General features: G+C 46.7%; 23 non-coding genes across 23 annotated transcripts; all 23 read left to right on the top strand.

The window, feature by feature from the left end:
* Positions 1 to 65: 65 nt before the first annotated feature.
* Positions 66 to 184, top strand: LOC116191756. The gene has a single exon (XR_004153836.1). It is a non-coding gene; the product is annotated as a 5S ribosomal RNA (ribosomal RNA).
* A 204-nt stretch (positions 185 to 388) lies between these two features.
* On the top strand, positions 389 to 505 carry LOC116191835. The gene has a single exon (XR_004153911.1). It is a non-coding gene; the product is annotated as a 5S ribosomal RNA (ribosomal RNA).
* Positions 506 to 730: 225 nt separating this feature from the next.
* LOC116191846 lies at positions 731 to 848 on the top strand. The gene has a single exon (XR_004153922.1). It is a non-coding gene; the product is annotated as a 5S ribosomal RNA (ribosomal RNA).
* Positions 849 to 1,074: 226 nt separating this feature from the next.
* LOC116191755 lies at positions 1,075 to 1,193 on the top strand. The gene has a single exon (XR_004153835.1). It is a non-coding gene; the product is annotated as a 5S ribosomal RNA (ribosomal RNA).
* Positions 1,194 to 1,392: 199 nt separating this feature from the next.
* Positions 1,393 to 1,511, top strand: LOC116191753. Its single transcript, XR_004153833.1, has one exon. It is a non-coding gene; the product is annotated as a 5S ribosomal RNA (ribosomal RNA).
* A 191-nt stretch (positions 1,512 to 1,702) lies between these two features.
* LOC116191752 lies at positions 1,703 to 1,821 on the top strand. Its single transcript, XR_004153832.1, has one exon. It is a non-coding gene; the product is annotated as a 5S ribosomal RNA (ribosomal RNA).
* Positions 1,822 to 2,053: 232 nt separating this feature from the next.
* Positions 2,054 to 2,171, top strand: LOC116191807. Its single transcript, XR_004153885.1, has one exon. It is a non-coding gene; the product is annotated as a 5S ribosomal RNA (ribosomal RNA).
* A 223-nt stretch (positions 2,172 to 2,394) lies between these two features.
* Positions 2,395 to 2,513, top strand: LOC116191785. Its single transcript, XR_004153864.1, has one exon. It is a non-coding gene; the product is annotated as a 5S ribosomal RNA (ribosomal RNA).
* Positions 2,514 to 2,741: 228 nt separating this feature from the next.
* Positions 2,742 to 2,860, top strand: LOC116191751. The gene has a single exon (XR_004153831.1). It is a non-coding gene; the product is annotated as a 5S ribosomal RNA (ribosomal RNA).
* A 226-nt stretch (positions 2,861 to 3,086) lies between these two features.
* LOC116191893 lies at positions 3,087 to 3,203 on the top strand. The gene has a single exon (XR_004153960.1). It is a non-coding gene; the product is annotated as a 5S ribosomal RNA (ribosomal RNA).
* A 194-nt stretch (positions 3,204 to 3,397) lies between these two features.
* On the top strand, positions 3,398 to 3,517 carry LOC116191805. The gene has a single exon (XR_004153883.1). It is a non-coding gene; the product is annotated as a 5S ribosomal RNA (ribosomal RNA).
* A 202-nt stretch (positions 3,518 to 3,719) lies between these two features.
* Positions 3,720 to 3,838, top strand: LOC116191784. Its single transcript, XR_004153863.1, has one exon. It is a non-coding gene; the product is annotated as a 5S ribosomal RNA (ribosomal RNA).
* A 229-nt stretch (positions 3,839 to 4,067) lies between these two features.
* LOC116191750 lies at positions 4,068 to 4,186 on the top strand. The gene has a single exon (XR_004153830.1). It is a non-coding gene; the product is annotated as a 5S ribosomal RNA (ribosomal RNA).
* A 227-nt stretch (positions 4,187 to 4,413) lies between these two features.
* On the top strand, positions 4,414 to 4,532 carry LOC116191781. The gene has a single exon (XR_004153860.1). It is a non-coding gene; the product is annotated as a 5S ribosomal RNA (ribosomal RNA).
* A 195-nt stretch (positions 4,533 to 4,727) lies between these two features.
* On the top strand, positions 4,728 to 4,846 carry LOC116191748. Its single transcript, XR_004153829.1, has one exon. It is a non-coding gene; the product is annotated as a 5S ribosomal RNA (ribosomal RNA).
* A 193-nt stretch (positions 4,847 to 5,039) lies between these two features.
* On the top strand, positions 5,040 to 5,158 carry LOC116191747. The gene has a single exon (XR_004153828.1). It is a non-coding gene; the product is annotated as a 5S ribosomal RNA (ribosomal RNA).
* A 223-nt stretch (positions 5,159 to 5,381) lies between these two features.
* LOC116191746 lies at positions 5,382 to 5,500 on the top strand. The gene has a single exon (XR_004153827.1). It is a non-coding gene; the product is annotated as a 5S ribosomal RNA (ribosomal RNA).
* A 221-nt stretch (positions 5,501 to 5,721) lies between these two features.
* Positions 5,722 to 5,840, top strand: LOC116191745. Its single transcript, XR_004153826.1, has one exon. It is a non-coding gene; the product is annotated as a 5S ribosomal RNA (ribosomal RNA).
* A 224-nt stretch (positions 5,841 to 6,064) lies between these two features.
* On the top strand, positions 6,065 to 6,183 carry LOC116191744. The gene has a single exon (XR_004153825.1). It is a non-coding gene; the product is annotated as a 5S ribosomal RNA (ribosomal RNA).
* A 223-nt stretch (positions 6,184 to 6,406) lies between these two features.
* LOC116191743 lies at positions 6,407 to 6,525 on the top strand. The gene has a single exon (XR_004153824.1). It is a non-coding gene; the product is annotated as a 5S ribosomal RNA (ribosomal RNA).
* Positions 6,526 to 6,748: 223 nt separating this feature from the next.
* Positions 6,749 to 6,867, top strand: LOC116191741. Its single transcript, XR_004153822.1, has one exon. It is a non-coding gene; the product is annotated as a 5S ribosomal RNA (ribosomal RNA).
* Positions 6,868 to 7,088: 221 nt separating this feature from the next.
* Positions 7,089 to 7,207, top strand: LOC116191740. The gene has a single exon (XR_004153821.1). It is a non-coding gene; the product is annotated as a 5S ribosomal RNA (ribosomal RNA).
* Positions 7,208 to 7,429: 222 nt separating this feature from the next.
* On the top strand, positions 7,430 to 7,548 carry LOC116191739. Its single transcript, XR_004153820.1, has one exon. It is a non-coding gene; the product is annotated as a 5S ribosomal RNA (ribosomal RNA).
* Positions 7,549 to 7,751: the final 203 nt, after the last annotated feature.

The raw sequence follows: 7,751 nt of genomic DNA, 5'->3' as shown, positions 1-7,751 counted from the left end.
TTTTTGCATTTTTTTTTTCATTAGCTCTACGGAGGAACAAAGTGAATTCGAGCGCAAAGGTTGACGGGTGCGATCATACCAGCACTAATGCACCGGATCCCATCAGAACTCCGAAGTTAAGCGTGCTTGGGCGAGAGTAGTACTAGGATGGGTGACCTCCTGGGAAGTCCTCGTGTTGCACCCCTCCTTTTTAATTTTTTTTTGCTGCTCGGGAAACTGTCCGACGTTGGACGGGAATCCGATCGTTACGGTTAATGTTTTGGGCACGTGCTATGCACTCGATACTTTTTTTTTCTTTCGTTTCTTCTTTCTTTCTGCGATCATTTTTTGCATTTTTTTTTCATTAGCTCTACGGAGGAACAAAGTGAATTCGAGCGCAAAGGTTGACGGGTGCGATCATACCAGCACTAATGCACCGGATCCCATCAGAACTCCGAAGTTAAGCGTGCTTGGGCGAGTAGTACTAGGATGGGTGACCTCCTGGGAAGTCCTCGTGTTGCACCCCTCCTTTTTAATTTTTTTTTTGCTGCTCGGGAAACTGTCCGACGTTGGACGGGAATCCGATCGTTACGGTTAATGTTTTGGGCACGTGCTCACTCGCAAAAGGCGTAAGTTCGTGGTGAAATGCACTCGATACTTTTTTTTCTTTCGTTTCTTCTGCGCTCATTTTTGCATTTTTTTTTCATTAGCTCTACGGAGGAACAAAGTGAATTCGAGCGCAAAGGTTGACGGGTGCGATCATACCAGCACTAATGCACCGGATCCCATCAGAACTCCGAAGTTAAGCGTGCTTGGGCGAGAGTAGTACTAGATGGGTGACCTCCTGGGAAGTCCTCGTGTTGCAACCCCCCTCCTTTTTAATTTTTTTTTTTTGCTCGGGAAACTGTCCGACGTTGGACGGGAATCCGATCGTTACGGTTAATGTTTTGGGCACGTGCTCACTCGCAAAAGGCGTAAGGTTCGTTGTGAAATGCACTCGATACTTTTTTTCTTTCGTTTCTTCTGCGCTCATTTTTGCATTTTTTTTTCATTAGCTCTACGGAGGAACAAAGTGAATTCGAGCGCAAGGTTGACGGGTGCGATCATACCAGCACTAATGCACCGGATCCCATCAGAACTCCGAAGTTAAGCGTGCTTGGGCGAGAGTAGTACTAGGATGGGTGACCTCCTGGGAAGTCCTCGTGTTGCACCCCCTCCTTTTTAATTTTTTTTTGCTGCTCGGGAAACTGTCCGACGTTGGACGGGAATCCGATCGTTACGGTTAATGTTTTGGGCACGTGCTATGCAACTCGATACTTTTTTTTTCTTTCGTTTCTGCGATTATTTTTTTTTGCATTTTTTTTTTCATTAGCTCTACGGAGGAACAAAGTGAATTCGAGCACAAAGGTTGACGGGTGCGATCATACCAGCACTAATGCACCGGATCCCATCAGAACTCCGAAGTTAAGCGTGCTTGGGCGAGAGTAGTACTAGGATGGGTGACCTCCTGGGAAGTCCTCGTGTTGCACCCCTCCTTTTTAATTTTTTTTTGCTGCTCGGGAAACTGTCCGACGTTGGACGGGAATCCGATCGTTACGGTTAATGTTTTGGGCACGTGCTATGCACTCGATACTTTTTTTCTTTCGTTTTCTGCGATCATTTTTGCATTTTTTTTTCATTAGCTCTACGGAGGAACAAAGTGAATTCGAGCGCAAAGGTTGACGGGTGCGATCATACCAGCACTAATGCACCGGATCCCATCAGAACTCCGAAGTTAAGCGTGCTTGGGCGAGAGTAGTACTAGGATGGGTGACCTCCTGGGAAGTCCTCGTGTTGCACCCCTCCTTTTTAATTTTTTTTTTGCTGCTCTCGGAAACTGTCCGACGTTGGACGGGAATCCCATCGTTACGGTTAATGTTTTGGGCACGTGCTCACTCGCAAAGGCGTAAGGTTCGTTGTGAAATGCACTCGATACTTTTTTTCTTTCGTTTCTTTCTCTTTCTGCGCTCATTTTTGCATTTTTTTTTCATTAGCTCTACGGAGGAACAAAGTGAATTCGAGCGCAAAGGTTGACGGGTGCGATCATACCAGCACTAATGCACCGGATCCCATCAGAACTCCGAAGTTAAGCGTGCTTGGGCGAGAGTAGTACTAGGATGGTGACCTCCTGGGAAGTCCTCGTGTTGCACCCCTCCTTTTTAATTTTTTTTTTGCTGCTCGGGAAACTGTCCGACGTTGGACGGGAATCCGATCGTTACGGTTAATGTTTTGGGCACGTGCTCACTCGCAAAAGGCGTAAGTTCGTGGTGAAATGCACTCGATACTTTTTTCTTTCGTTTCTTCTGCGCTCATTTTTGCATTTTTTTTTCATTAGCTCTACGGAGGAACAAAGTGAATTCGAGCGCAAAGGTTGACGGGTGCGATCATACCAGCACTAATGCACCGGATCCCATCAGAACTCCGAAGTTAAGCGTGCTTGGGCGAGAGTAGTACTAGGATGGGTGACCTCCTGGGAAGTCCTCGTGTTGCAACCCTCCTTTTTAATTTTTTTTTTTGCTGCTCGGGAAACTGTCCGACGTTGGACGGGAATCCGATCGTTACGGTTAATGTTTTGGGCACGTGCTCACTCGCAAAAGGCGTAAGGTTCGTGGTGAAATGCACTCGATACTTTTTTTTCTTTCGTTTCTTTCTGCGCTCATTTTTGCATTTTTTTTTCATTAGCTCTACGGAGGAACAAAGTGAATTCGAGCGCAAAGGTTGACGGGTGCGATCATACCAGCACTAATGCACCGGATCCCATCAGAACTCCGAAGTTAAGCGTGCTTGGGCGAGAGTAGTACTAGGATGGGTGACCTCCTGGGAAGTCCTCGTGTTGCACCCCCTCCTTTTTAATTTTTTTTTGCTGCTCGGGAAACTGTCCGACGTTGGACGGGAATCCGATCGTTACGGTTAATGTTTTGGGCACGTGCTCACTCGCAAAAGCGTAAGTTCGTGGTGAAATGCACTCGATACTTTTTTTCTTTCTTTCTTTCTCTGCGCTCATTTTTGCATTTTTTTTTTCATTAGCTCTACGGAGGAACAAAGTGAATTCGAGCGCAAAGGTTGACGGGTGCGATCATACCAGCACTAATGCACCGGATCCCATCAGAACTCCGAAGTTAGCGTGCTTGGCGAGAGTAGTACTAGGATGGGTGACCTCCTGGGAAGTCCTCGTGTTGCACCCCCCCTCCTTTTAATTTTTTTTTGCTGCTCGGGAAACTGTCCGACGTTGGACGGGAATCCGATCGTTACGGTTAATGTTTTGGGCACGTGCTATGCACTCGATACTTTTTTTCTTTTTCGTTTCTGCGATCATTTTTTGCATTTTTTTTTCATTAGCTCTACGGAGGAACAAAGTGAATTCGAGCACAAGGTTGACTGGTGCGATCATACCAGCACTAATGCACCGGATCCCATCAGAACTCCGAAGTTAAGCGTGCTTGGGCGAGAGTAGTACTAGGATGGGTGACCTCCTGGGAAGTCCTCGTGTTTGCACCCCTCCTTTTTAATTTTTTTTTGCTGCTCGGGAAACTGTCCGACGTTGGACGGGAATCCCATCGTTACGGTTAATGTTTTGGGCACGTGCTACTCGCACTCGATACTTTTTTCTTTCGTTTCTTCTCGCTATTCATTTTTTTTTGCATTTTTTTTTTTCATTAGCTCTACGGAGGAACAAAGTGAATTCGAGCGCAAAGGTTGACGGGTGCGATCATACCAGCACTAATGCACCGGATCCCATCAGAACTCCGAAGTTAAGCGTGCTTGGGCGAGAGTAGTACTAGGATGGGTGACCTCCTGGGAAGTCCTCGTGTTGCAACCCCTCCTTTTTAATTTTTTTTTTGCTGCTCGGGAAACTGTCCGACGTTGGACGGGAATCCCATCGTTACGGTTAATGTTTTGGGCACGTGCTCACTCGCAAAAGGCGTAAGTTTCGTGGTGAAATGCACTCGATACTTTTTTTCTTTCGTTTCTTTCTGCGCTCATTTTTGCATTTTTTTTTTTCATTAGCTCTACGGAGGAACAAAGTGAATTCGAGCGCAAAGGTTGACGGGTGCGATCATACCAGCACTAATGCACCGGATCCCATCAGAACTCCGAAGTTAAGCGTGCTTGGGCGAGAGTAGTACTAGGATGGGTGACCTCCTGGGAAGTCCTCGTGTTGCACCCCCTCCTTTTTAATTTTTTTTTTGCTGCTCGGGAAACTGTCCGACGTTGGACGGGAATCCGATCGTTACGGTTAATGTTTTGGGCACGTGCTCACTCGCAAAAGGCGTAAAGTTCGTGGTGAAATGCACTCGATACTTTTTTTCTTTCGTTTCTCTCTGCGCTCATTTTTGCATTTTTTTTTCATTAGCTCTACGGAGGAACAAAGTGAATTCGAGCGCAAAGGTTGACGGGTGCGATCATACCAGCACTAATGCACCGGATCCCATCAGAACTCCGAAGTTAAGCGTGCTTGGGCGAGAGTAGTACTAGGATGGGTGACCTCCTGGGAAGTCCTCGTGTTGCACACCCCTCCTTTTTAATTTTTTTTTGCTGCTCGGGAAACTGTCCGACGTTGGACGGGAATCCGATCGTTACGGTTAATGTTTTGGGCACGTGCTATGCACTCGAGACTTTTTTTCTTTCGTTTCTGCGCTCATTTTTGCATTTTTTTTTTTTCATTAGCTCTACGGAGGAACAAAGTGAAATCGAGCGCAAAGGTTGACGGGTGCGATCATACCAGCACTAATGCACCGGATCCCATCAGAACTCCGAAGTTAAGCGTGCTTGGGCGAGAGTAGTACTAGGATGGGTGACCTCCTGGGAAGTCCTCGTGTTGCACCCCTCCTTTTTAATTTTTTTTTTGCTGCTCGGGAAACTGTCCGACGTTGGACGGGAATCCGATCGTTACGGTTAATGTTTTGGGCACGTGCTATGCACTCGTACACTTTTTTTTCTTTCGTTTCTGCGATCATTTTTGCATTTTTTTTTCATTAGCTCTACGGAGGAACAAAGTGAATTCGAGCGCAAAGGTTGACGGGTGCGATCATACCAGCACTAATGCACCGGATCCCATCAGAACTCCGAAGTTAAGCGTGCTTGGGCGAGAGTAGTACTAGGATGGGTGACCTCCTGGGAAGTCCTCGTGTTGCACCCCTCCTTTTTAATTTTTTTTTGCTGCTCGGGAAACTGTCCGACGTTGGACGGGAATCCCATCGTTACGGTTAATGTTTTGGGCACGTGCTCACTCGCAAAAGGCGTAAGTTCGTTGTGAAATGCACTCGATACTTTTTTTCTTTCGTTTCTTCTGCGCTCATTTTTGCATTTTTTTTTCATTAGCTCTACGGAGGAACAAAGTGAATTCGAGCGCAAAGGTTGACGGGTGCGATCATACCAGCACTAATGCACCGGATCCCATCAGAACTCCGAAGTTAAGCGTGCTTGGGCGAGAGTAGTACTAGGATGGGTGACCTCCTGGGAAGTCCTCGTGTTGCACCCCTCCTTTTTAATTTTTTTTTTGCTGCTCGGGAAACTGTCCGACGTTGGACGGGAATCCGATCGTTACGGTTAATGTTTTGGGCACGTGCTCACTCGCAAAAGGCGTAAGTTCGTTGTGAAATGCACTCGATACTTTTTTTCTTTCGTTTCTGCGCTCATTTTTGCATTTTTTTTTCATTAGCTCTACGGAGGAACAAAGTGAATTCGAGCGCAAAGGTTGACGGGTGCGATCATACCAGCACTAATGCACCGGATCCCATCAGAACTCCGAAGTTAAGCGTGCTTGGGCGAGAGTAGTACTAGGATGGGTGACCTCCTGGGAAGTCCTCGTGTTGCACCCCTCCTTTTTAATTTTTTTTTTGCTGCTCGGGAAACTGTCCGACGTTGGACGGGAATCCGATCGTTACGGTTAATGTTTTGGGCACGTGCTCACTCGCAAAGGCGTAAAGTTCGTGGTGAAATGCACTCGATACTTTTTTTCTTTCGTTTCTTTCTGCGCTCATTTTTGCATTTTTTTTTCATTAGCTCTACGGAGAACAAAGTGAATTCGAGCGCAAAGGTTGACGGGTGCGATCATACCAGCACTAATGCACCGGATCCCATCAGAACTCCGAAGTTAAGCGTGCTTGGGCGAGAGTAGTACTAGGATGGGTGACCTCCTGGGAAGTCCTCGTGTTGCACCCCTCCTTTTTAATTTTTTTTTGCTGCTCGGGAAACTGTCCGACGTTGGACGGGAATCCCATCGTTACGGTTAATGTTTTGGGCACGTGCTCACTCGCAAAAGGCGTAAGGTTCGTTGTGAAATGCACTCGATACTTTTTTTCTTTCGTTTCTCTGCGCTCATTTTTGCATTTTTTTTTCATTAGCTCTACGGAGGAACAAAGTGAATTCGAGCGCAAAGGTTGACGGGTGCGATCATACCAGCACTAATGCACCGGATCCCATCAGAACTCCGAAGTTAAGCGTGCTTGGGCGAGAGTAGTACTAGGATGGGTGACCTCCTGGGAAGTCCTCGTGTTGCACCCCTCCTTTTTAATTTTTTTTTTGCTGCTCGGGAAACTGTCCGACGTTGGACGGGAATCCGATCGTTACGGTTAATGTTTTGGGCACGTGCTCACTCGCAAAAGGCGTAAGGTTCGTGTGAAATGCACTCGATACTTTTTTTCTTTCGTTTTTCTGCGCTCATTTTTGCATTTTTTTTTCATTAGCTCTACGGAGGAACAAAGTGAATTCGAGCGCAAAGGTTGACGGGTGCGATCATACCAGCACTAATGCACCGGATCCCATCAGAACTCCGAAGTTAAGCGTGCTTGGGCGAGAGTAGTACTAGGATGGGTGACCTCCTGGGAAGTCCTCGTGTTGCACCCCTCCTTTTTAATTTTTTTTTTGCTGCTCGGGAAACTGTCCGACGTTGGACGGGAATCCGATCGTTACGGTTAATGTTTTGGGCACGTGCTCACTCGCAAAAGGCGTAAAGTTCGTGGTGAATGCACTCGATACTTTTTTTCTTTCGTTTCTGCGCTCATTTTTGCATTTTTTTTTCATTAGCTCTACGGAGGAACAAAGTGAATTCGAGCGCAAAGGTTGACGGGTGCGATCATACCAGCACTAATGCACCGGATCCCATCAGAACTCCGAAGTTAAGCGTGCTTGGGCGAGAGTAGTACTAGGATGGGTGACCTCCTGGGAAGTCCTCGTGTTGCACCCCTCCTTTTTAATTTTTTTTTGCTGCTCGGGAAACTGTCCGACGTTGGACGGGAATCCCATCGTTACGGTTAATGTTTTGGGCACGTGCTCACTCGCAAAAGGCGTAAGGTTCGTTGTGAAATGCACTCGATACTTTTTTTTCTTTCGTTTCTGCGCTCATTTTTGCATTTTTTTTTCATTAGCTCTACGGAGGAACAAAGTGAATTCGAGCGCAAAGGTTGACGGGTGCGATCATACCAGCACTAATGCACCGGATCCCATCAGAACTCCGAAGTTAAGCGTGCTTGGGCGAGAGTAGTACTAGGATGGGTGACCTCCTGGGAAGTCCTCGTGTTGCACCCCTCCTTTTTAATTTTTTTTTTGCTGCTCGGGAAACTGTCCGACGTTGGACGGGAATCCGATCGTTACGGTTAATGTTTTGGGCACGTGCTCACTCGCAAAAGGCGTAAAGTTCGTGGTGAAATGCACTCGATACTTTTTTTCTTTCGTTTCTGCGCTCATTTTTGCATTTTTTTTTCATTAGCTCTACGGAGGAACAAAGTGAA

The sequence above is a fragment of the Punica granatum genome, unplaced genomic scaffold (genome assembly GCF_007655135.1).
Source record: "Punica granatum isolate Tunisia-2019 unplaced genomic scaffold, ASM765513v2 Contig00627, whole genome shotgun sequence".
Taxonomy (NCBI): Eukaryota; Viridiplantae; Streptophyta; class Magnoliopsida; order Myrtales; family Lythraceae; genus Punica; species Punica granatum.
The sequence above is the reverse complement of the archived record's forward strand: the minus strand, read 5'-3'. Positions and strand labels throughout refer to the sequence as shown.